At 51.5% G+C, this 21269-nt stretch overlaps 32 non-coding genes across 32 annotated transcripts; 4 read left to right on the forward strand and 28 right to left on the reverse strand.

Annotated features, from left to right (window-relative positions):
- Nucleotides 1-540: 540 nt before the first annotated feature.
- On the reverse strand, nt 541-612 carry trnad-guc (transfer RNA aspartic acid (anticodon GUC)). The gene has a single exon. It is a non-coding gene; the product is annotated as a tRNA-Asp (tRNA).
- Nucleotides 613-821: 209 nt separating this feature from the next.
- trnav-cac (transfer RNA valine (anticodon CAC)) lies at nt 822-894 on the reverse strand. The gene has a single exon. It is a non-coding gene; the product is annotated as a tRNA-Val (tRNA).
- Nucleotides 895-1508: 614 nt separating this feature from the next.
- Nucleotides 1509-1580, reverse strand: trnad-guc (transfer RNA aspartic acid (anticodon GUC)). The gene has a single exon. It is a non-coding gene; the product is annotated as a tRNA-Asp (tRNA).
- Nucleotides 1581-1789: 209 nt separating this feature from the next.
- Nucleotides 1790-1862, reverse strand: trnav-cac (transfer RNA valine (anticodon CAC)). The gene has a single exon. It is a non-coding gene; the product is annotated as a tRNA-Val (tRNA).
- Nucleotides 1863-2757: 895 nt separating this feature from the next.
- On the reverse strand, nt 2758-2830 carry trnav-cac (transfer RNA valine (anticodon CAC)). Its single transcript has one exon. It is a non-coding gene; the product is annotated as a tRNA-Val (tRNA).
- A 614-nt stretch (nt 2831-3444) lies between these two features.
- Nucleotides 3445-3516, reverse strand: trnad-guc (transfer RNA aspartic acid (anticodon GUC)). The gene has a single exon. It is a non-coding gene; the product is annotated as a tRNA-Asp (tRNA).
- A 209-nt stretch (nt 3517-3725) lies between these two features.
- On the reverse strand, nt 3726-3798 carry trnav-cac (transfer RNA valine (anticodon CAC)). Its single transcript has one exon. It is a non-coding gene; the product is annotated as a tRNA-Val (tRNA).
- Nucleotides 3799-4693: 895 nt separating this feature from the next.
- On the reverse strand, nt 4694-4766 carry trnav-cac (transfer RNA valine (anticodon CAC)). Its single transcript has one exon. It is a non-coding gene; the product is annotated as a tRNA-Val (tRNA).
- A 614-nt stretch (nt 4767-5380) lies between these two features.
- On the reverse strand, nt 5381-5452 carry trnad-guc (transfer RNA aspartic acid (anticodon GUC)). The gene has a single exon. It is a non-coding gene; the product is annotated as a tRNA-Asp (tRNA).
- Nucleotides 5453-5661: 209 nt separating this feature from the next.
- trnav-cac (transfer RNA valine (anticodon CAC)) lies at nt 5662-5734 on the reverse strand. Its single transcript has one exon. It is a non-coding gene; the product is annotated as a tRNA-Val (tRNA).
- A 614-nt stretch (nt 5735-6348) lies between these two features.
- On the reverse strand, nt 6349-6420 carry trnad-guc (transfer RNA aspartic acid (anticodon GUC)). Its single transcript has one exon. It is a non-coding gene; the product is annotated as a tRNA-Asp (tRNA).
- A 209-nt stretch (nt 6421-6629) lies between these two features.
- Nucleotides 6630-6702, reverse strand: trnav-cac (transfer RNA valine (anticodon CAC)). The gene has a single exon. It is a non-coding gene; the product is annotated as a tRNA-Val (tRNA).
- A 614-nt stretch (nt 6703-7316) lies between these two features.
- Nucleotides 7317-7388, reverse strand: trnad-guc (transfer RNA aspartic acid (anticodon GUC)). The gene has a single exon. It is a non-coding gene; the product is annotated as a tRNA-Asp (tRNA).
- Nucleotides 7389-7597: 209 nt separating this feature from the next.
- On the reverse strand, nt 7598-7670 carry trnav-cac (transfer RNA valine (anticodon CAC)). The gene has a single exon. It is a non-coding gene; the product is annotated as a tRNA-Val (tRNA).
- A 614-nt stretch (nt 7671-8284) lies between these two features.
- On the reverse strand, nt 8285-8356 carry trnad-guc (transfer RNA aspartic acid (anticodon GUC)). Its single transcript has one exon. It is a non-coding gene; the product is annotated as a tRNA-Asp (tRNA).
- Nucleotides 8357-8565: 209 nt separating this feature from the next.
- trnav-cac (transfer RNA valine (anticodon CAC)) lies at nt 8566-8638 on the reverse strand. The gene has a single exon. It is a non-coding gene; the product is annotated as a tRNA-Val (tRNA).
- An 895-nt stretch (nt 8639-9533) lies between these two features.
- On the reverse strand, nt 9534-9606 carry trnav-cac (transfer RNA valine (anticodon CAC)). Its single transcript has one exon. It is a non-coding gene; the product is annotated as a tRNA-Val (tRNA).
- Nucleotides 9607-10059: 453 nt separating this feature from the next.
- trnag-ucc (transfer RNA glycine (anticodon UCC)) lies at nt 10060-10131 on the forward strand. The gene has a single exon. It is a non-coding gene; the product is annotated as a tRNA-Gly (tRNA).
- Nucleotides 10132-10220: 89 nt separating this feature from the next.
- Nucleotides 10221-10292, reverse strand: trnad-guc (transfer RNA aspartic acid (anticodon GUC)). The gene has a single exon. It is a non-coding gene; the product is annotated as a tRNA-Asp (tRNA).
- Nucleotides 10293-11188: 896 nt separating this feature from the next.
- On the reverse strand, nt 11189-11260 carry trnad-guc (transfer RNA aspartic acid (anticodon GUC)). The gene has a single exon. It is a non-coding gene; the product is annotated as a tRNA-Asp (tRNA).
- Nucleotides 11261-13816: 2556 nt separating this feature from the next.
- On the reverse strand, nt 13817-13888 carry trnad-guc (transfer RNA aspartic acid (anticodon GUC)). The gene has a single exon. It is a non-coding gene; the product is annotated as a tRNA-Asp (tRNA).
- Nucleotides 13889-14783: 895 nt separating this feature from the next.
- trnad-guc (transfer RNA aspartic acid (anticodon GUC)) lies at nt 14784-14855 on the reverse strand. The gene has a single exon. It is a non-coding gene; the product is annotated as a tRNA-Asp (tRNA).
- Nucleotides 14856-16719: 1864 nt separating this feature from the next.
- On the reverse strand, nt 16720-16791 carry trnad-guc (transfer RNA aspartic acid (anticodon GUC)). The gene has a single exon. It is a non-coding gene; the product is annotated as a tRNA-Asp (tRNA).
- A 209-nt stretch (nt 16792-17000) lies between these two features.
- trnav-cac (transfer RNA valine (anticodon CAC)) lies at nt 17001-17073 on the reverse strand. Its single transcript has one exon. It is a non-coding gene; the product is annotated as a tRNA-Val (tRNA).
- A 614-nt stretch (nt 17074-17687) lies between these two features.
- trnad-guc (transfer RNA aspartic acid (anticodon GUC)) lies at nt 17688-17759 on the reverse strand. Its single transcript has one exon. It is a non-coding gene; the product is annotated as a tRNA-Asp (tRNA).
- A 735-nt stretch (nt 17760-18494) lies between these two features.
- Nucleotides 18495-18566, forward strand: trnag-ucc (transfer RNA glycine (anticodon UCC)). Its single transcript has one exon. It is a non-coding gene; the product is annotated as a tRNA-Gly (tRNA).
- An 89-nt stretch (nt 18567-18655) lies between these two features.
- On the reverse strand, nt 18656-18727 carry trnad-guc (transfer RNA aspartic acid (anticodon GUC)). Its single transcript has one exon. It is a non-coding gene; the product is annotated as a tRNA-Asp (tRNA).
- Nucleotides 18728-18936: 209 nt separating this feature from the next.
- Nucleotides 18937-19009, reverse strand: trnav-cac (transfer RNA valine (anticodon CAC)). The gene has a single exon. It is a non-coding gene; the product is annotated as a tRNA-Val (tRNA).
- A 453-nt stretch (nt 19010-19462) lies between these two features.
- Nucleotides 19463-19534, forward strand: trnag-ucc (transfer RNA glycine (anticodon UCC)). The gene has a single exon. It is a non-coding gene; the product is annotated as a tRNA-Gly (tRNA).
- Nucleotides 19535-19623: 89 nt separating this feature from the next.
- Nucleotides 19624-19695, reverse strand: trnad-guc (transfer RNA aspartic acid (anticodon GUC)). Its single transcript has one exon. It is a non-coding gene; the product is annotated as a tRNA-Asp (tRNA).
- A 209-nt stretch (nt 19696-19904) lies between these two features.
- On the reverse strand, nt 19905-19977 carry trnav-cac (transfer RNA valine (anticodon CAC)). The gene has a single exon. It is a non-coding gene; the product is annotated as a tRNA-Val (tRNA).
- Nucleotides 19978-20430: 453 nt separating this feature from the next.
- trnag-ucc (transfer RNA glycine (anticodon UCC)) lies at nt 20431-20502 on the forward strand. The gene has a single exon. It is a non-coding gene; the product is annotated as a tRNA-Gly (tRNA).
- The last annotated feature ends 767 nt before the right edge of the window (nt 20503-21269 follow it).

Genomic DNA, 21269 nt, shown 5'->3' on the forward strand with positions numbered 1-21269 from the left:
AACCCAAACAGACTGGAGGGGCAGCCGCATTGCTTTTATTTGGAAAATAAAAGCCACACAAGTCAAGACGAGGATTAAACAGGTAGCAAAGAGAAGAGACGCTAATCCTGGCTTTAGTAAGCCTTGCGTTTCCGCCCGGCATCGATCCGGGGACCTTTCGCGTGTTAGGCAAACGTGATAACCACTACACTACAGAAACCAGCCGCTGGCCAAACAGACAGTCTGCCGTTCGGGTCATGGTGGACAGTGACATGGCACTTCGACATTACGGAGAACCCAAACAGCCTGGAGGGGCAGCCACGGCTTAACGCGGATCATAATAGGACTTCAAGCAATGACGTTCGTGCAAACGGCCTAGGTCCAGCTTCAGCCCGCTGTGGCGTTGGTGGTATAGTGGTGAGCATAGCTGCCTTCCAAGCAGTTGACCCGGGTTCGATTGCCGGCCAACGCATTCACTTTAAAACACGTTTCTCCAACAGCTGCCACGGTTTGCGAAGCGAATTGTTTTGCAAATCTACATAGCGCAAGAAAATCACCTTTCTCCCCGTCGGGGAATCGAACCCCGGTCTTCCGCGTGACAGGCGGAGATACTGTCCACTATACTAACGAGGACGACTGCGCAGGGCCAGTGGGGCTGTGGGAGAACCACCACTACGAAAGCATGGACGACACTTTGAACGAATTCCTTTAGGCTGCACTTAGTCCTGTTTTTTTTCTTTTGATATCAGCTAAAATTGGCCAAATCCTAAGACCTTGAAAATAAAAGCCACAGAGGTCAAGACGAGGATTAAACGGCTAGCAAAGAGAAGAGACGCGCCTTGTGTTTCTGCCCGGCATCGATCCGGGGACCTTTCGCGTGTGAGGCGAACGTGATAACCACTACACTACAGAAACCAGCCGCTGAGCAAACAGACAGTCTCCCGTTCGGCTCATGGTGGACAGTCACATGGCACTTCGACATTCCGGAGAACCCAAACAGACTGGAGGGGCAGCCGCATTGCTTTTATTTGGAAAATAAAAGCCACACAAGTCAAGACGAGGATTAAACAGGTAGCAAAGAGAAGAGACGCTAATCCTGGCTTTAGTAAGCCTTGCGTTTCCGCCCGGCATCGATCCGGGGACCTTTCGCGTGTTAGGCAAACGTGATAACCACTACACTACAGAAACCAGCCGCTGGCCAAACAGACAGTCTGCCGTTCGGGTCATGGTGGACAGTGACATGGCACTTCGACATTACGGAGAACCCAAACAGCCTGGAGGGGCAGCCACGGCTTAACGCGGATCATAATAGGACTTCAAGCAATGACGTTCGTGCAAACGGCCTAGGTCCAGCTTCAGCCCGCTGTGGCGTTGGTGGTATAGTGGTGAGCATAGCTGCCTTCCAAGCAGTTGACCCGGGTTCGATTGCCGGCCAACGCATTCACTTTAAAACACGTTTCTCCAACAGCTGCCACGGTTTGCGAAGCGAATTGTTTTGCAAATCTACATAGCGCAAGAAAATCACCTTTCTCCCCGTCGGGGAATCGAACCCCGGTCTTCCGCGTGACAGGCGGAGATACTGTCCACTATACTAACGAGGACGACTGCGCAGGGCCAGTGGGGCTGTGGGAGAACCACCACTACGAAAGCATGGACGACACTTTGAACGAATTCCTTTAGGCTGCACTTAGTCCTGTTTTTTTTCTTTTGATATCAGCTAAAATTGGCCAAATCCTAAGACCTTGAAAATAAAAGCCACAGAGGTCAAGACGAGGATTAAACGGCTAGCAAAGAGAAGAGACGCGCCTTGTGTTTCTGCCCGGCATCGATCCGGGGACCTTTCGCGTGTGAGGCGAACGTGATAACCACTACACTACAGAAACCAGCCGCTGAGCAAACAGACAGTCTCCCGTTCGGCTCATGGTGGACAGTCACATGGCACTTCGACATTCCGGAGAACCCAAACAGACTGGAGGGGCAGCCGCATTGCTTTTATTTGGAAAATAAAAGCCACACAAGTCAAGACGAGGATTAAACAGGTAGCAAAGAGAAGAGACGCTAATCCTGGCTTTAGTAAGCCTTGCGTTTCCGCCCGGCATCGATCCGGGGACCTTTCGCGTGTTAGGCAAACGTGATAACCACTACACTACAGAAACCAGCCGCTGGCCAAACAGACAGTCTGCCGTTCGGGTCATGGTGGACAGTGACATGGCACTTCGATATTACGGAGAACCCAAACAGCCTGGAGGGGCAGCCACGGCTTAACGCGGATCATAATAGGACTTCAAGCAATGACGTTCGTGCAAACGGCCTAGGTCCAGCTTCAGCCCGCTGTGGCGTTGGTGGTATAGTGGTGAGCATAGCTGCCTTCCAAGCAGTTGACCCGGGTTCGATTGCCGGCCAACGCATTCACTTTAAAACACGTTTCTCCAACAGCTGCCACGGTTTGCGAAGCGAATTGTTTTGCAAATCTACATAGCGCAAGAAAATCACCTTTCTACCCATCGGGGAATCGAACTCCGGTCATCCACGTGACAGGCGGAGATACTGTCCACTACACTAACGAGGACGACTGCGCAGGGCCAGTGGGGCTGTGGGAGAACCACCACTACGAAAGCATGGACGACACTTTGAACGAATTCCTTTAGGCTGCACTTAGTCCTGTTTTTTTTCTTTTGATATCAGCTAAAATTGGCCAAATCCTAAGACCTTGAAAATAAAAGCCACAGAGGTCAAGACGAGGATTTAACGGCTAGAAAAGAGAAGAGACGCGCCTTGTGTTTCTGCCCGGCATCGATCCGGGGACCTTTCGCGTGTGAGGCGAACGTGATAACCACTACACTACAGAAACCAGCCGCTGAGCAAACAGACAGTCTCCCGTTCGGCTCATGGTGGACAGTCACATGGCACTTCGACATTCCGGAGAACCCAAACAGACTGGAGGGGCAGCCGCATTGCTTTTATTTGGAAAATAAAAGCCACACAAGTCAAGACGAGGATTAAACAGGTAGCAAAGAGAAGAGACGCTAATCCTGGCTTTAGTAAGCCTTGCGTTTCCGCCCGGCATCGATCCAGGGACCTTTCGTGTGTTAGGCAAACGTGATAACCACTACACTACAGAAACCAGCCGCTGGCCAAACAAACAGTCTGCCATTCGGGTCATGGTGGACAGTGACATGGCACTTCGACATTACGGAGAACGCAAACAGCCTGGAGGGGCAGCCACGGCTTAACGCGGATCATAATAGGACTTCAAGCAATGACGTTCGTGCAAACGGCCTAGGTCCAGCTTCTGCCCGCTGTGGTGTTGGTTGTATAGTGGTGAGCATAGCTGCCTTCCAAGCAGTTGACCCGGGTTCGATTCCCGGCCAACGCATTCACTTTAAAACACGTTTCTCCAACAGCTGCGACGCTTTGCGAAGCGAATTGTTTTGCAAATCTACATAGCGCAAGATAATCACCTTTCTCCCCGTCGGGGAATCGAACCCCGGTCTTCCGCGTGACAGGCGGAGATACTGTCCACTATACTAACGAGGACGACTGCGCAGGGCCAGTGGGGCTGTGGGAGAACCACCACTACGAAAGCATGGACGACACTTTGAACGAATTCCTTTAGGCTGCACTTAGTCCTGTTTTTTTTCTTTTGATATCAGCTAAAATTGGCCAAATCCTAAGACCTTGAAAATAAAAGCCAGAGAGGACAAGACGAGGATTAAACGGCTAGCAAAGAGAAGAGACGCGCCTTGTGTTTCTGCCCGGCATCGATCCGGGGACCTTTCGCGTGTGAGGCGAACGTGATAACCACTACACTACAGAAACCAGCCGCTGAGCAAACAGACAGTCTCCCGTTCGGCTCATGGTGGACAGTCACATGGCACTTCGACATTCCGGAGAACCCAAACAGACTGGAGGGGCAGCCGCATTGCTTTTATTTGGAAAATAAAAGCCACACAAGTCAAGACGAGGATTAAACAGGTAGCAAAGAGAAGAGACGCGAATCCTGGCTTTAGTAAGCCTTGCGTTTCCGCCCGGCATCGATCCGGGGACCTTTCGCGTCTTAGGCAAACGTGATAACCACTACACTACAGAAACCAGCCGCTGGCCAAACAGACAGTCTGCCGTTCGGGTCATGGTGGACAGTGACATGGCACTTCGATATTACGGAGAACCCAAACAGCCTGGAGGGGCAGCCACGGCTTAACGCGGATCATAATAGGACTTCAAGCAATGACGTTCGTGCAAACGGCCTAGGTCCAGCTTCAGCCCGCTGTGGCGTTGGTGGTATAGTGGTGAGCATAGCTGCCTTCCAAGCAGTTGACCCGGGTTCGATTGCCGGCCAACGCTTTCACTTTAAAACACGTTTCTCCAACAGCTGCCACGGTTTGCGAAGCGAATTGTTTTGCAAATCTACATAGCGCAAGAAAATCACCTTTCTACCCGTCGGGGAATCGAACCCCGGTCTTCCACGTGACAGGCGGAGATACTGTCCACTACACTAACGAGGACGACTGCGCAGGGCCAGTGGGGCTGTGGGAGAACCACCACTACGAAAGCATGTACGACACTTAGAACGAATTCCTTTAGGCTGCACTTAGTCCTGTTTTTTTTCTTTTGATATCAGCTAAAATTGGCCAAATCCTAAGACCTTGAAAATAAAAGCCACAGAGGTCAAGACGAGGATTAAACGGCTAGAAAAGAGAAGAGACGCGCCTTGTGTTTCTGCCCGGCATCGATCCGGGGACCTTTCGCGTGTGAGGCGAACGTGATAACCACTACACTACAGAAACCAGCCGCTGAGCAAACAGACAGTCTCCCGTTCGGCTCATGGTGGACAGTCACATGGCACTTCGACATTCCGGAGAACCCAAACAGACTGGAGGGGCAGCCGCATTGCTTTTATTTGGAAAATAAAAGCCACACAAGTCAAGACGAGGATTAAACAGGTAGCAAAGAGAAGAGACGCTAATCCTGGCTTTAGTAAGCCTTGCGTTTCCGCCCGGCATCGATCCGGGGACCTTTCGCGTGTTAGGCAAACGTGATAACCACTACACTACAGAAACCAGCCGCTGGCCAAACAGACAGTCTGCCGTTCGGGTCATGGTGGACAGTGACATGGCACTTCGACATTACGGAGAACCCAAACAGCCTGGAGGGGCAGCCACGGCTTAACGCGGATCATAATAGGACTTCAAGCAATGACGTTCGTGCAAACGGCCTAGGTCCAGCTTCCGCCCGCTGTGGCGTTGGTGGTATAGTGGTGAGCATAGCTGCCTTCCAAGCAGTTGACCCGGGTTCGATTGCCGGCCAACGCATTCACTTTAAAACACGTTTCTCCAACAGCTGCCACGGTTTGCGAAGCGAATTGTTTTGCAAATCTACATAGCGCAAGAAAATCACCTTTCTCCCCGTCGGGGAATCGAACCCCGGTCTTCCGCGTGACAGGCGGAGATACTGTCCACTATACTAACGAGGACGACTGCACAGGGCCAGTGGGGCTGTGGGAGAACCACCACTACGAAAGCATGGACGACACTTTGAACGAATTCCTTTAGGCTGCACTTAGTCCTGTTTTTTTTCTTTTGATATCAGCTAAAATTGGCCAAATCCTAAGACCTTGAAAATAAAAGCCACAGAGGTCAAGACGAGGATTAAACGGCTAGCAAAGAGAAGAGACGCGCCTTGTGTTTCTGCCCGGCATCGATCCGGGGACCTTTCGCGTGTGAGGCGAACGTGATAACCACTACACTACAGAAACCAGCCGCTGAGCAAACAGACAGTCTCCCGTTCGGCTCATGGTGGACAGTCGCATGGCACTTCGACATTCCGGAGAACCCAAACAGACTGGAGGGGCAGCCGCATTGCTTTTATTTGGAAAATAAAAGCCACACAAGTCAAGACGAGGATTAAACAGGTAGCAAAGAGAAGAGACGCTAATCCTGGCTTTAGTAAGCCTTGCGTTTCCGCCCGGCATCGATCCGGGGACCTTTCGCGTGTTAGGCAAACGTGATAACCACTACACTACAGAAACCAGCCGCTGGCCAAACAGACAGTCTGCCGTTCGAGTCATGGTGGACAGTGACATGGCACTTCGACATTACGGAGAACCCAAACAGCCTGGAGGGGCAGCCACGGCTTAACGCGGATCATAATAGGACTTCAAGCAATGACGTTCGTGCAAACGGCCTAGGTCCAGCTTCAGCCCGCTGTGGCGTTGGTGGTATAGTGGTGAGCATAGCTGCCTTCCAAGCAGTTGACCCGGGTTCGATTGCCGGCCAACGCATTCACTTTAAAACACGTTTCTCCAACAGCTGCCACGGTTTGCGAAGCGAATTGTTTTGCAAATCTACATAGCGCAAGAAAATCACCTTTCTCCCCGTCGGGGAATCGAACCCCGGTCTTCCGCGTGACAGGCGGAGATACTGTCCACTATACTAACGAGGACGACTGCGCAGGGCCAGTGGGGCTGTGGGAGAACCACCACTACGAAAGCATGGACGACACTTTGAACGAATTCCTTTAGGCTGCACTTAGTCCTGTTTTTTTTCTTTTGATATCAGCTAAAATTGGCCAAATCCTAAGACCTTGAAAATAAAAGCCACAGAGGTCAAGACGAGGATTAAACGGCTAGCAAAGAGAAGAGACGCGCCTTGTGTTTCTGCCCGGCATCGATCCGGGGACCTTTCGCGTGTGAGGCGAACGTGATAACCACTACACTACAGAAACCAGCCGCTGAGCAAACAGACAGTCTCCCGTTCGGCTCATGGTGGACAGTCACATGGCACTTCGACATTCCGGAGAACCCAAACAGACTGGAGGGGCAGCCGCATTGCTTTTATTTGGAAAATAAAAGCCACACAAGTCAAGACGAGGATTAAACAGGTAGCAAAGAGAAGAGACGCTAATCCTGGCTTTAGTAAGCCTTGCGTTTCCGCCCGGCATCGATCCGGGGACCTTTCGCGTGTTAGGCAAACGTGATAACCACTACACTACAGAAACCAGCCGCTGGCCAAACAGACAGTCTGCCGTTCGGGTCATGGTGGACAGTGACATGGCACTTCGACATTACGGAGAACCCAAACAGCCTGGAGGGGCAGCCACGGCTTAACGCGGATCATAATAGGACTTCAAGCAATGACGTTCGTGCAAACGGCCTAGGTCCAGCTTCAGCCCGCTGTGGCGTTGGTGGTATAGTGGTGAGCATAGCTGCCTTCCAAGCAGTTGACCCGGGTTCGATTGCCGGCCAACGCATTCACTTTAAAACACGTTTCTCCAACAGCTGCCACGGTTTGCGAAGCGAATTGTTTTGCAAATCTACATAGCGCAAGAAAATCACCTTTCTCCCCGTCGGGGAATCGAACCCCGGTCTTCCGCGTGACAGGCGGAGATACTGTCCACTATACTAACGAGGACGACTGCGCAGGGCCAGTGGGGCTGTGGGAGAACCACCACTACGAAAGCATGGACGACACTTTGAACGAATTCCTTTAGGCTGCACTTAGTCCTGTTTTTTTTCTTTTGATATCAGCTAAAATTGGCCAAATCCTAAGACCTTGAAAATAAAAGCCACAGAGGTCAAGACGAGGATTAAACGGCTAGCAAAGAGAAGAGACGCGCCTTGTGTTTCTGCCCGGCATCGATCCGGGGACCTTTCGCGTGTGAGGCGAACGTGATAACCACTACACTACAGAAACCAGCCGCTGAGCAAACAGACAGTCTCCCGTTCGGCTCATGGTGGACAGTCACATGGCACTTCGACATTCCGGAGAACCCAAACAGACTGGAGGGGCAGCCGCATTGCTTTTATTTGGAAAATAAAAGCCACACAAGTCAAGACGAGGATTAAACAGGTAGCAAAGAGAAGAGACGCTAATCCTGGCTTTAGTAAGCCTTGCATTTCCGCCCGGCATCGATCCGGGGACCTTTCGCGTGTTAGGCAAACGTGATAACCACTACACTACAGAAACCAGCCGCTGGCCAAACAGACAGTCTGCCGTTCGGGTCATGGTGGACAGTGACATGGCACTTCGACATTACGGAGAACCCAAACAGCCTGGAGGGGCAGCCACGGCTTAACGCGGATCATAATAGGACTTCAAGCAATGACGTTCGTGCAAACGGCCTAGGTCCAGCTTCAGCCCGCTGTGGCGTTGGTGGTATAGTGGTGAGCATAGCTGTCTTCCAAGCAGTTGACCCGGGTTCGATTGCCGGCCAACGCATTCACTTTAAAACACGTTTCTCCAACAGCTGCCACGGTTTGCGAAGCGAATTGTTTTGCAAATCTACATAGCGCAAGAAAATCACCTTTCTCCCCGTCGGGGAATCGAACCCCGGTCTTCCGCGTGACAGGCGGAGATACTGTCCACTATACTAACGAGGACGACTGCGCAGGGCCAGTGGGGCTGTGGGAGAACCACCACTACGAAAGCATGGACGACACTTTGAACGAATTCCTTTAGGCTGCACTTAGTCCTGTTTTTTTTCTTTTGATATCAGCTAAAATTGGCCAAATCCTAAGACCTTGAAAATAAAAGCCACAGAGGTCAAGACGAGGATTAAACGGCTAGCAAAGAGAAGAGACGCGCCTTGTGTTTCTGCCCGGCATCGATCCGGGGACCTTTCGCGTGTGAGGCGAACGTGATAACCACTACACTACAGAAACCAGCCGCTGAGCAAACAGACAGTCTCCCGTTCGGCTCATGGTGGACAGTCACATGGCACTTCGACATTCCGGAGAACCCAAACAGACTGGAGGGGCAGCCGCATTGCTTTTATTTGGAAAATAAAAGCCACACAAGTCAAGACGAGGATTAAACAGGTAGCAAAGAGAAGAGACGCTAATCCTGGCTTTAGTAAGCCTTGCGTTTCCGCCCGGCATCGATCCGGGGACCTTTCGCGTGTTAGGCAAACGTGATAACCACTACACTACAGAAACCAGCCGCTGGCCAAACAGACAGTCTGCCGTTCGGGTCATGGTGGACAGTGACATGGCACTTCGACATTACGGAGAACCCAAACAGCCTGGAGGGGCAGCCACGGCTTAACGCGGATCATAATAGGACTTCAAGCAATGACGTTCGTGCAAACGGCCTAGGTCCAGCTTCTGCCAGCTGTGGCGTTGGTGGTATAGTGGTGAGCATAGCTGCCTTCCAAGCAGTTGACCCGGGTTCGATTGCCGGCCAACGCATTCACTTTAAAACACGTTTCTCCAACAGCTGCCACGGTTTGCGAAGCGAATTGTTTTGCAAATCTACATAGCGCAAGAAAATCACCTTTCTCCCCGTCGGGGAATCGAACCCCGGTCTTCCGCGTGACAGGCGGAGATACTGTCCACTATACTAACAAGGACGACTGCGCAGGGCCAGTGGGGCTGTGGGAGAACCACCACTACGAAAGCATGGACGACACTTTGAACGAATTCCTTTAGGCTGCACTTAGTCCTGTTTTTTTTCTTTTGATATCAGCTAAAATTGGCCAAATCCTAAGACCTTGAAAATAAAAGCCACAGAGGTCAAGACGAGGATTAAACGGCTAGCAAAGAGAAGAGACGCGCCTTGTGTTTCTGCCCGGCATCGATCCGGGGACCTTTCGCGTGTGAGGCGAACGTGATAACCACTACACTACAGAAACCAGCCGCTGAGCAAACAGACAGTCTCCCGTTCGGCTCATGGTGGACAGTCACATGGCACTTCGACATTCCGGAGAACCCAAACAGACTGGAGGGGCAGCCGCATTGCTTTTATTTGGAAAATAAAAGCCACACAAGTCAAGACGAGGATTAAACAGGTAGCAAAGAGAAGAGACGCTAATCCTGGCTTTAGTAAGCCTTGCGTTTCCGCCCGGCATCGATCCGGGGACCTTTCGCGTGTTAGGCAAACGTGATAACCACTACACTACAGAAACCAGCCGCTGGCCAAACAGACAGTCTGCCGTTCGGGTCATGGTGGACAGTGACATGGCACTTCGACATTACGGAGAACCCAAACAGCCTGGAGGGGCAGCCACGGCTTAACGCGGATCATAATAGGACTTCAAGCAATGACGTTCGTGCAAATGGCCTAGGTCCAGCTTCCGCCAGCTGTGGTGTTGGTGGTATAGTGGTGAGCATAGCTGCCTTCCAAGCAGTTGACCCGGGTTCGATTCCCGGCCAACGCATTCACTTTAAAACACGTTTCTCCAACAGCTGCCACGGTTTGCGAAGCGAATTGTTTTGCAAATCTACATAGCGCAAGAAAATCACCTTTCTCCCCGTCGGGGAATCGAACCCCGGTCTTCCGCGTGACAGGCGGAGATACTGTCCACTATACTAACGAGGACGACTGCGCAGGGCCAGTGGGGCTGTGGGAGAACCACCACTACGAAAGCATGGACGACACTTTGAACGAATTCCTTTAGGCTGCACTTAGTCCTGTTTTTTTTCTTTTGATATCAGCTAAAATTGGCCAAATCCTAAGACCTTGAAAATAAAAGCCACAGAGGTCAAGACGAGGATTAAACGGCTAGCAAAGAGAAGAGACGCGCCTTGTGTTTCTGCCCGGCATCGATCCGGGGAACTTTCGCGTGTGAGGCGAACGTGATAACCACTACACTACAGAAACCAGCCGCTGAGCAAACAGACAGTCTCCCGTTCGGCTCATGGTGGACAGTCACATGGCACTTCGACATTCCGGAGAACCCAAACAGACTGGAGGGGCAGCCGCATTGCTTTTATTTGGAAAATAAAAGCCACACAAGTCAAGACGAGGATTAAACAGGTAGCAAAGAGAAGAGACGCTAATCCTGGCTTTAGTAAGCCTTGCGTTTCCGCCCGGCATCGATCCGGGGACCTTTCGCGTGTTAGGCAAACGTGATAACCACTACACTACAGAAACCAGCCGCTGGCCAAACAGACAGTCTGCCGTTCGGGTCATGGTGGACAGTGACATGGCACTTCGACATTACGGAGAACCCAAACAGCCTGGAGGGGCAGCCACGGCTTAACGCGGATCATAATAGGACTTCAAGCAATGACGTTCGTGCAAACGGCCTAGGTCCAGCTTCAGCCCGCTGTGGCGTTGGTGGTATAGTGGTGAGCATAGCTGCCTTCCAAGCAGTTGACCCGGGTTCGATTGCCGGCCAACGCATTCACTTTAAAACACGTTTCTCCAACAGCTGCCACGGTTTGCGAAGCGAATTGTTTTGCAAATCTACATAGCGCAAGAAAATCACCTTTCTCCCCGTCGGGGAATCGAACCCCGGTCTTCCGCGTGACAGGCGGAGATACTGTCCACTATACTAACGAGGACGACTGCGCAGGGCCAGTGGGGCTGTGGGAGAACCACCACTACGAAAGCATGGACGACACTTTGAACGAATTCCTTTAGGCTGCACTTAGTCCTGTTTTTTTTCTTTTGATATCAGCTAAAATTGGCCAAATCCTAAGACCTTGAAAATAAAAGCCACAGAGGTCAAGACGAGGATTAAACGGCTAGCAAAGAGAAGAGCGCCTTGTGTTTCTGCCCGGCATCGATCCGGGGAACTTTCGCGTGTGAGGCGAACGTGATAACCACTACACTACAGAAACCAGCCGCTGAGCAAACAGACAGTCTCCCGTTCGGCTCATGGTGGACAGTCACATGGCACTTCGACAATTCGGAGAACCCAAACAGACTGGAGGGGCAGCCGCATTGCTTTTATTTGGAAAATAAAAGCCACACAAGTCAAGACGAGGATTAAACAGGTAGCAAAGAGAAGAGACGCTAATCCTGGCTTTAGTAAGCCTTGCGTTTCCGCCCGGCATCGATCCGGGGACCTTTCGCGTGTTAGGCAAACGTGATAACCACTACACTACAGAAACCAGCCGCTGGCCAAACAGACAGTCTGCCGTTCGGGTCATGGTGGACAGTGACATGGCACTTCGACATTACGGAGAACCCAAACAGCCTGGAGGGGCAGCCACGGCTTAACGCGGATCATAATAGGACTTCAAGCAATGACGTTCGTGCAAACGGCCTAGGTCCAGCTTCCGCCCGCTGTGGCGTTGGTGGTATAGTGGTGAGCATAGCTTTCTTCCAAGCAGTTGACCCGGGTTCGATTCCCGGCCAACGCATTCACTTTAAAACACGTTTCTCCAACAGCTGCCACGGTTTGCGAAGCGAATTGTTTTGCAAATCTACATAGCGCAAGAAAATCACCTTTCTCCCCGTCGGGGAATCGAACCCCGGTCTTCCGCATGACAGGCGGAGATACTGTCCACTATACTAACGAGGACGACTGCGCACGGCCAGTGGGGCTGTGGGAGAACCACCACTACGAAAGCATGGACGACACTTTGAACGAATTCCTTTAGGCTGCACTTAGTCCTGTTTTTTTTCTTTTGATATCAGCTAAAATTGGCCAAATCCTAAGACCTTGAAAATAAAAGCCACAGAGGTCAAGACGAGGATTAAACGGCTAGCAAAGAGAAGAGACGCGCCTTGTGTTTCTGCCCGGCATCGATCCGGGGAACTTTCGCGTGTGAGGCGAACGTGATAACCACTACACTACAGAAACCAGCCGCTGAGCAAACAGACAGTCTCCCGTTCAGCTCATGGTGGACAGTCACATGGCACTTCGACAATTCGGAGAACCCAAACAGACTGGAGGGGCAGCCGCATTGCTTTTATTTGGAAAATAAAAGCCACACAAGTCAAGACGAGGATTAAACAGGTAGCAAAGAGAAGAGACGCTAATCCTGGCTTTAGTAAGCCTTGCGTTTCCGCCCAGCATCGATCCGGGGACCTTTCGCGTGTTAGGCAAACGTGATAACCACTACACTACAGAAACCAGCCGCTGGCCAAACAGACAGTCTGCCGTTCGGGTCATGGTGGACAGTGACATGGCACTTCGACATTACGGAGAACCCAAACAGCCTGGAGGGGCAGCCACGGCTTAACGCGGATCATAATAGGACTTCAAGCAATGACGTTCGTGCAAATGGCCTAGGTCCAGCTTCCGCCCGCTGTGGCGTTGGTGGTATAGTGGTGAGCATAGCTTTCTTCCAAGCAGTTGACCCGGGTTCGATTCCCGGCCAACGCATTCACTTTAAAACACGTTTCTCCAACAGCTGCCACGGTTTGCGAAGCGAATTGTTTTGCAAATCTACATAGCGCAAGAAAATCACCTTTCTCCCCGTCGGGGAATCGAACCCCGGTCTTCCGCGTGACAGGCGGAGATACTGTTCACTATACTAACGAGGACGACTGCGCAGGGCCAGTGGGGCTGTGGGAGAACCACCACTACGAAAGCATGGACGACACTTTGAACGAATTCCTTTAGGCTGCACTTAGTCCTGTTTTTTTTCTTTTGATATCAGCTAAAATTGGCCAAATCCTAAGACCTTGAAAATAAAAGCCACAGAGGTCAAGACGAGGATTAAACGGCTAGCAAAGAGAAGAGACGCGCCTTGTGTTTCTGCCCGGCATCGATCCGGGGAACTTTCGCGTGTGAGGCGAACGTGATAACCACTACACTACAGAAACCAGCCGCTGAGCGAACAGACAGTCTCCCATTCGGGTCATGGTGGACAGTGACATGGCACTTCGACATTACGGAGAACCCAAACAGCCTGGAGGGGCAGCCACGGCTTAACGCGGATCATAATAGGACTTCAAGCAATGACGTTCGTGCAAACGGCCTAGGTCCAGCTTCCGCCTGCTGTGGCGTTGGTGGTATAGTGGTGAGCATAGCTTTCTTCCAAGCAGTTGACCCGGGTTCGATTCCCGGCCAACGCATTCACTTTAAAACACGTTTCTCCAACAGCTGCCACGGTTTGCGAAGCGAATTGTTTTGCAAATCTACATAGCGCAAGAAAATCACCTTTCTCCCCGTCGGGGAATCGAACCCCGGTCTTCCGCGTGACAGGCGGAGATACTGTCCACTATACTAACGAGGACGACTGCGCAGGGCCAGTGGGGCTGTGGGAGAACCACCACTACGAAAGCATGGACGACACTTTGAACGAATTCCTTTAGGCTGCACTTAGTCCTGTTTTTTTCTTTTGATATCAGCTAAAATTGGCCAAATCCTAAGACCTTGAAAATAAAAGCCACAGAGGTCAAGACGAGGATTAAACGGCTAGCAAAGAGAAGAGACGCGCCTTGTGTTTCTGCCCGGCATCGATCCGGGGAACTTTCGCGTGTGAGGCGAACGTGATAACCACTACACTACAGAAACCAGCCGCTGAGCAAACAGACAGTCTCCCGTTCGGCTCATGGTGGACAGTCACATGGCACTTCGACATTCCGGAGAACCCAAACAGACTGGAGGGGCAGCCGCATTGCTTTTATTTGGAAAATAAAAGCCACACAAGTCAAGACGAGGATTAAACAGGTAGCAAAGAGAAGAGACGCTAATCCTGGCTTTAGTAAGCCTTGCGTTTCCGCCCGGCATCGATCCGGGGACCTTTCGCGTGTTAGGCAAACGTGATAACCACTACACTACAGAAACCAGCCGCTGGCCAAACAGACAGTCTGCCGTTCGGGTCATGGTGGACAGTGACATGGCACTTCGACATTACGGAGAACCCAAACAGCCTGGAGGGGCAGCCACGGCTTAACGCGGATCATAATAGGACTTCAAGCAATGACGTTCGTGCAAACGGCCTAGGTCCAGCTTCTGCCAGCTGTGGCGTTGGTGGTATAGTGGTGAGCATAGCTGCCTTCCAAGCAGTTGACCCGGGTTCGATTGCCGGCCAACGCATTCACTTTAAAACACGTTTCTCCAACAGCTGCCACGGTTTGCGAAGCGAATTGTTTTGCAAATCTACATAGCGCAAGAAAATCACCTTTCTCCCCGTCGGGGAATCGAACCCCGGTCTTCCGCGTGACAGGCGGAGATACTGTCCACTATACTAACGAGGACGACTGCGCAGGGCCAGTGGGGCTGTGGGAGAACCACCACTACGAAAGCATGGACGACACTTTGAACGAATTCCTTTAGGCTGCACTTAGTCCTGTTTTTTTTCTTTTGATATCAGCTAAAATTGGCCAAATCCTAAGACCTTGAAAATAAAAGCCACAGAGGTCAAGACGAGGATTAAACGGCTAGCAAAGAGAAGAGACGCGCCTTGTGTTTCTGCCCGGCATCGATCCGGGGACCTTTCGCGTGTGAGGCGAACGTGACAACCACTACACTACAGAAACCAGCCGCTGAGCAAACAGACAGTCTCCCGTTCGGCTCATGGTGGACAGTCACATGGCACTTCGACATTCCGGAGAACCCAAACAGACTGGAGGGGCAGCCGCATTGCTTTTATTTGGAAAATAAAAGCCACACAAGTCAAGACGAGGATTAAACAGGTAGCAAAGAGAAGAGACGCTAATCCTGGCTTTAGTAAGCCTTGCGTTTCCGCCCGGCATCGATCCGGGGACCTTTCGCGTGTTAGGCAAACGTGATAACCACTACACTACAGAAACCAGCCGCTGGCCAAACAGACAGTCTGCCGTTCGGGTCATGGTGGACAGTGACATGGCACTTCGACATTACGGAGAACCCAAACAGCCTGGAGGGGCAGCCACGGCTTAACGCGGATCATAATAGGACTTCAAGCAATGACGTTCGTGCAAATGGCCTAGGTCCAGCTTCTGCCAGCTGTGGCGTTGGTGGTATAGTGGTGAGCATAGCTGCCTTCCAAGCAGTTGACCCGGGTTCGATTGCCGGCCAACGCATTCACTTTAAAACACGTTTCTCCAACAGCTGCCACGGTTTGCGAAGCGAATTGTTTTGCAAATCTACATAGCGCAAGAAAATCACCTTTCTCCCCGTCGGGGAATCGAACCCCGGTCTTCCGCGTGACAGGCGGAGATACTGTCCACTATACGAACGAGGACGACTGCGCAGGGCCAGTGGGGCTGTGGGAGAACCACCACTACGAAAGCATGGACGACACTTTGAACGAATTCCTTTAGGCTGCACTTAGTCCTGTTTTTTTTCTTTTGATATCAGCTAAAATTGGCCAAATCCTAAGACCTTGAAAATAAAAGCCACAGAGGTCAAGACGAGGATTAAACGGCTAGCAAAGAGAAGAGACGCGCCTTGTGTTTCTGCCCGGCATCGATCCGGGTACCTTTCGCGTGTGAGGCGAACGTGATAACCACTACACTACAGAAACCAGCCGCTGAGCAAACAGACAGTCTCCCGTTCGGCTCATGGTGGACAGTCACATGGCACTTCGACATTCCGGAGAACCCAAACAGACTGGAGGGGCAGCCGCATTGCTTTTATTTGGAAAATAAAAGCCACACAAGTCAAGACGAGGATTAAACAGGTAGCAAAGAGAAGAGACGCTAATCCTGGCTTTAGTAAGCCTTGCGTTTCCGCCCGGCATCGATCCGGGGACCTTTCGCGTGTTAGGCAAACGTGATAACCACTACACTACAGAAACCAGCCGCTGGCCAAACAGACAGTCTGCCGTTCGGGTCATGGTGGACAGTGACATGGCACTTCGACATTACGGAGAACCCAAACAGCCTGGAGGGGCAGCCACGGCTTAACGCGGATCATAATAGGACTTCAAGCAATGACGTTCGTGGAAACGGCCTAGGTCCAGCTTCCGCCAGCTGTGGTGTTGGTGGTATAGTGGTGAGCATAGCTGCCTTCCAAGCAGTTGACCAGGGTTCGATTCCCGGCCAACGCATTCACTTTAAAACACGTTTCTCCAACAGCTGCCACGGTTTGCGAAGCGAATTGTTTTGCAAATCTACATAGCGCAAGAAAATCACCTTTCTCCCCGTCGGGGAATCGAACCCCGGTCTTCCGCGTGACAGGCGGAGATACTGTCCACTATACTAACGAGGACGACTGCGCAGGGCCAGTGGGGCTGTGGGAGAACCACCACTACGAAAGCATGGACGACACTTTGAACGAATTCCTTTAGGCTGCACTTAGTCCTGTTTTTTTTCTTTTGATATCAGCTAAAATTGGCCAAATCCTAAGACCTTGAAAATAAAAGCCACAGAGGTCAAGACGAGGATTAAACGGCTAGCAAAGAGAAGAGACGCGCCTTGTGTTTCTGCCCGGCATCGATCCGGGGACCTTTCGCGTGTGAGGCGAACGTGATAACCACTACACTACAGAAACCAGCCGCTGAGCAAACAGACAGTCTCCCGTTCGGCTCATGGTGGACAGTCACATGGCACTTCGACATTCCGGAGAACCCAAACAGACTGGAGGGGCAGCCGCATTGCTTTTATTTGGAAAATAAAAGCCACACAAGTCAAGACGAGGATTAAACAGGTAGCAAAGAGAAGAGACGCTAATCCTGGCTTTAGTAAGCCTTGCGTTTCCGCCTGGCATCGATCCGGGGACCTTTCGCGTGTTAGGCAAACGTGATAACCACTACACTACAGAAACCAGCCGCTGGCCAAACAGACAGTCTGCCGTTCGGGTCATGGTGGACAGTGACATGGCACTTCGACATTACGGAGAACCCAAACAGCCTGGAGGGGCAGCCACGGCTTAACGCGGATCATAATAGGACTTCAAGCAATGACGTTCGTGCAAACGGCCTAGGTCCAGCTTCAGCCCGCTGTGGCGTTGGTGGTATAGTGGTGAGCATAGCTGCCTTCCAAGCAGTTGACCCGGGTTCGATTGCCGGCCAACGCATTCACTTTAAAACACGTTTCTCCAACAGCTGCCACGGTTTGCGAAGCGAATTGTTTTGCAAATCTACATAGCGCAAGAAAATCACCTTTCTCCCCGTCGGGGAATCGAACCCCGGTCTTCCGCGTGACAGGCGGAGATACTGTCCACTATACTAACGAGGACGACTGCGCAGGGCCAGTGGGGCTGTGGGAGAACCACCACTATGAAAGCATGGACGACACTTTGAACAAATTCCTTTAGGCTGCACTTAGTCCTGTTTTTTTTCTTTTGATATCAGCTAAAATTGGCCAAATCCTAAGACCTTGAAAATAAAAGCCACAGAGGTCAAGACGAGGATTAAACGGCTAGCAAAGAGAAGAGACGCGCCTTGTGTTTCTGCCCGGCATCGATCCGGGGAACTTTCGCGTGTGAGGCGAACGTGATAACCACTACACTACAGAAACCAGCCGCTGAGCAAACAGACAGTCTCCCGTTCGGCTCATGGTGGACAGTCACATGGCACTTCGACATTCCGGAGAACCCAAACAGACTGGAGGGGCAGCCGCATTGCTTTTATTTGGAAAATAAAAGCCACACAAGTCAAGACGAGGATTAAACAGGTAGCAAAGAGAAGAGACGCTAATCCTGGCTTTAGTAAGCCTTGCGTTTCCGCCCGGCATCGATCCGGGGACCTTTCGCGTGTTAGGCAAACGTGATAACCACTACACTACAGAAACCAGCCGCTGGCCAAACAGACAGTCTGCCGTTCGGGTCATGGTGGACAGTGACATGGCACTTCGACATTACGGAGAACCCAAACAGCCTGGAGGGGCAGCCACGGCTTAACGCGGATCATAATAGGACTTCAAGCAATGACGTTCGTGCAAACGGCCTAGGTCCAGCTTCCGCCAGCTGTGGTGTTGGTGGTATAGTGGTGAGCATAGCTGCCTTCCAAGCAGTTGACCCGGGTTCGATTCCCGGCCAACGCATTCACTTTAAAACACGTTTCTCCAACAGCTGCCACGGTTTGCGAAGCGAATTGTTTTGCAAATCTACATAGCGCAAGAAAATCACCTTTCTCCCCGTCGGGGAATCGAACCCCGGTCTTCCGCGTGACAGGCGGAGATACTGTCCACTATACTAACGAGGACGACTGCGCAGGGCCAGTGGGGCTGTGGGAGAACCACCACTACGAAAGCATGGACGACACTTTGAACGAATTCCTTTAGGCTGCACTTAGTCCTGTTTTTTTTCTTTTGATATCAGCTAAAATTGGCCAAATCCTAAGACCTTGAAAATAAAAGCCACAGAGGTCAAGACGAGGATTAAACGGCTAGCAAAGAGAAGAGACGCGCCTTGTGTTTCTGCCCGGCATCGATCCGGGGACCTTTCGCGTGTGAGGCGAACGTGATAACCACTACACTACAGAAACCAGCCGCTGAGCAAACAGACAGTCTCCCGTTCGGCTCATGGTGGACAGTCACATGGCACTTCGACATTCCGGAGAACCCAAACAGACTGGAGGGGCAGCCGCATTGCTTTTATTTGGAAAATAAAAGCCACACAAGTCAAGACGAGGATTAAACAGGTAGCAAAGAGAAGAGACGCTAATCCTGGCTTTAGTAAGCCTTGCGTTTCCGCCCGGCATCGATCCGGGGACCTTTCGCGTGTTAGGCAAACGTGATAACAACTACACTACAGAAACCAGCCGCTGGCCAAACAGACAGTCTGCCGTTCGGGTCATGGTGGACAGTGACATGGCACTTCGACATTACGGAGAACCCAAACAGCCTGGAGGGGCAGCCACGGCTTAACGCGGATCATAATAGGACTTCAAGCAATGACGTTCGTGCAAACGGCCTAGGTCCAGCTTCCGCCCGCTGTGGCGTTGGTGGTATAGTGGTGAGCATAGCTGCCTTCCAAGCAGTTGACCCGGGTTCGATTCCCGGCCAACGCATTCACTTTAAAACACGTTTCTCCAACAGCTGCCACGGTTTGCGAAGCGAATTGTTTTGCAAATCTACATAGCGCAAGAAAATCACCTTTCTCCCCGTCGGGGAATCGAACCCCGGTCTTCCGCGTGACAGGCGGAGATACTGTCCACTATACTAACGAGGACGACTGCGCAGGGCCAGTGGGGCTGTGGGAGAACCACCACTACGAAAGCATGGACGACACTTTGAACGAATTCCTTTAGGCTGCACTTAGTCCTGTTTTTTTTCTTTTGATATCAGCTAAAATTGGCCAAATCCTAAGACCTTGAAAATAAAAGCCACAGAGGTCAAGACGAGGATTAAACGGCTAGCAAAGAGAAGAGACGCGCCTTGTGTTTCTGCCCGGCATCGATCCGGGGACCTTTCGCGTGTGAGGCGAACGTGATAACCACTACACTACAGAAACCAGCCGCTGAGCAAACAGACAGTCTCCCATTCGGCTCATGGTGGACAGTCACATGGCACTTCGACATTCCGGAGAACCCAAACAGACTGGAGGGGCAGCCGCATTGCTTTTATTTGGAAAATAAAAGCCACACAAGTCAAGACGAGGATTAAACAGGTAGCAAAGAGAAGAGACGCTAATCCTGGCTTTAGTAAGCCTTGCGTTTCCGCCCGGCATCGATCCGGGGACCTTTCGCGTGTTAGGCAAACGTGATAACAACTACACTACAGAAACCAGCCGCTGGCCAAACAGACAGTCTGCCGTTCGGGTCATGGTGGACAGTGACATGGCACTTCGACATTACGGAGAACCCAAACAGCCTGGAGGGGCAGCCACGGCTTAACGCGGATCATAATAGGACTTCAAGCAATGACGTTCGTGCAAACGGCCTAGGTCCAGCTTCCGCCAGCTGTGGCGTTGGTGGTATAGTGGTGAGCATAGCTGCCTTCCAAGCAGTTGACCCGGGTTCGATTCCCGGCCAACGCATTCACTTTAAAACACGTTTCTCCAACAGCTGCCACGGTTTGCGAAGCGAATTGTTTTGCAAATCTACATAGCGCAAGAAAATCACCTTTCTCCCCGTCGGGGAATCGAACCCCAGTCTTCCGCGTGACAGGTGGAGATACAGTCCACTATACTAACGAGGACGACTGCGCAGGGCCAGTGGGGCTGTGGGAGAACCACCACTACGAAAGCATGGACGACACTTTGAACGAATTCCTTTAGGCTGCACTTAGTCCTGTTTTTTTTCTTTTGATATCAGCTAAAATTGGCCAAATCCTAAGACCTTGAAAATAAAAGCCACAGAGGTCAAGACGAGGATTAAACGGCTAGCAAAGAGAAGAGACGCGCCTTGTGTTTCTGCCCGGCATCGATCCGGGGACCTTTCGCGTGTGAGGCGAGCGTGATAACCACTACACTACAGAAACCAGCCGCTGAGCAAACAGACAGTCTCCCATTCGGCTCATGGTGGACAGTCACATGGCACTTCGACATTCCGGAGAACCCAAACAGACTGGAGGGGCAGCCGCATTGCTTTTATTTGGAAAATAAAAGCCACACAAGTCAAGACGAGGATTAAACAGGTAGCAAAGAGAAGAGACGCTAATCCTGGCTTTAGTAAGCCTTGCGTTTCCGCCCGGCATCGATCCGGGGACCTTTCGCGTGTTAGGCAAACGTGATAACAACTACACTACAGAAACCAGCCGCTGGCCAAACAGACAGTCTGCCGTTCGGGTCATGGTGGACAGTGA

This window comes from Hoplias malabaricus, chromosome 15 (genome assembly GCF_029633855.1).
Source record: "Hoplias malabaricus isolate fHopMal1 chromosome 15, fHopMal1.hap1, whole genome shotgun sequence".
Lineage (NCBI taxonomy): Eukaryota > Metazoa > Chordata > Actinopteri > Characiformes > Erythrinidae > Hoplias > Hoplias malabaricus.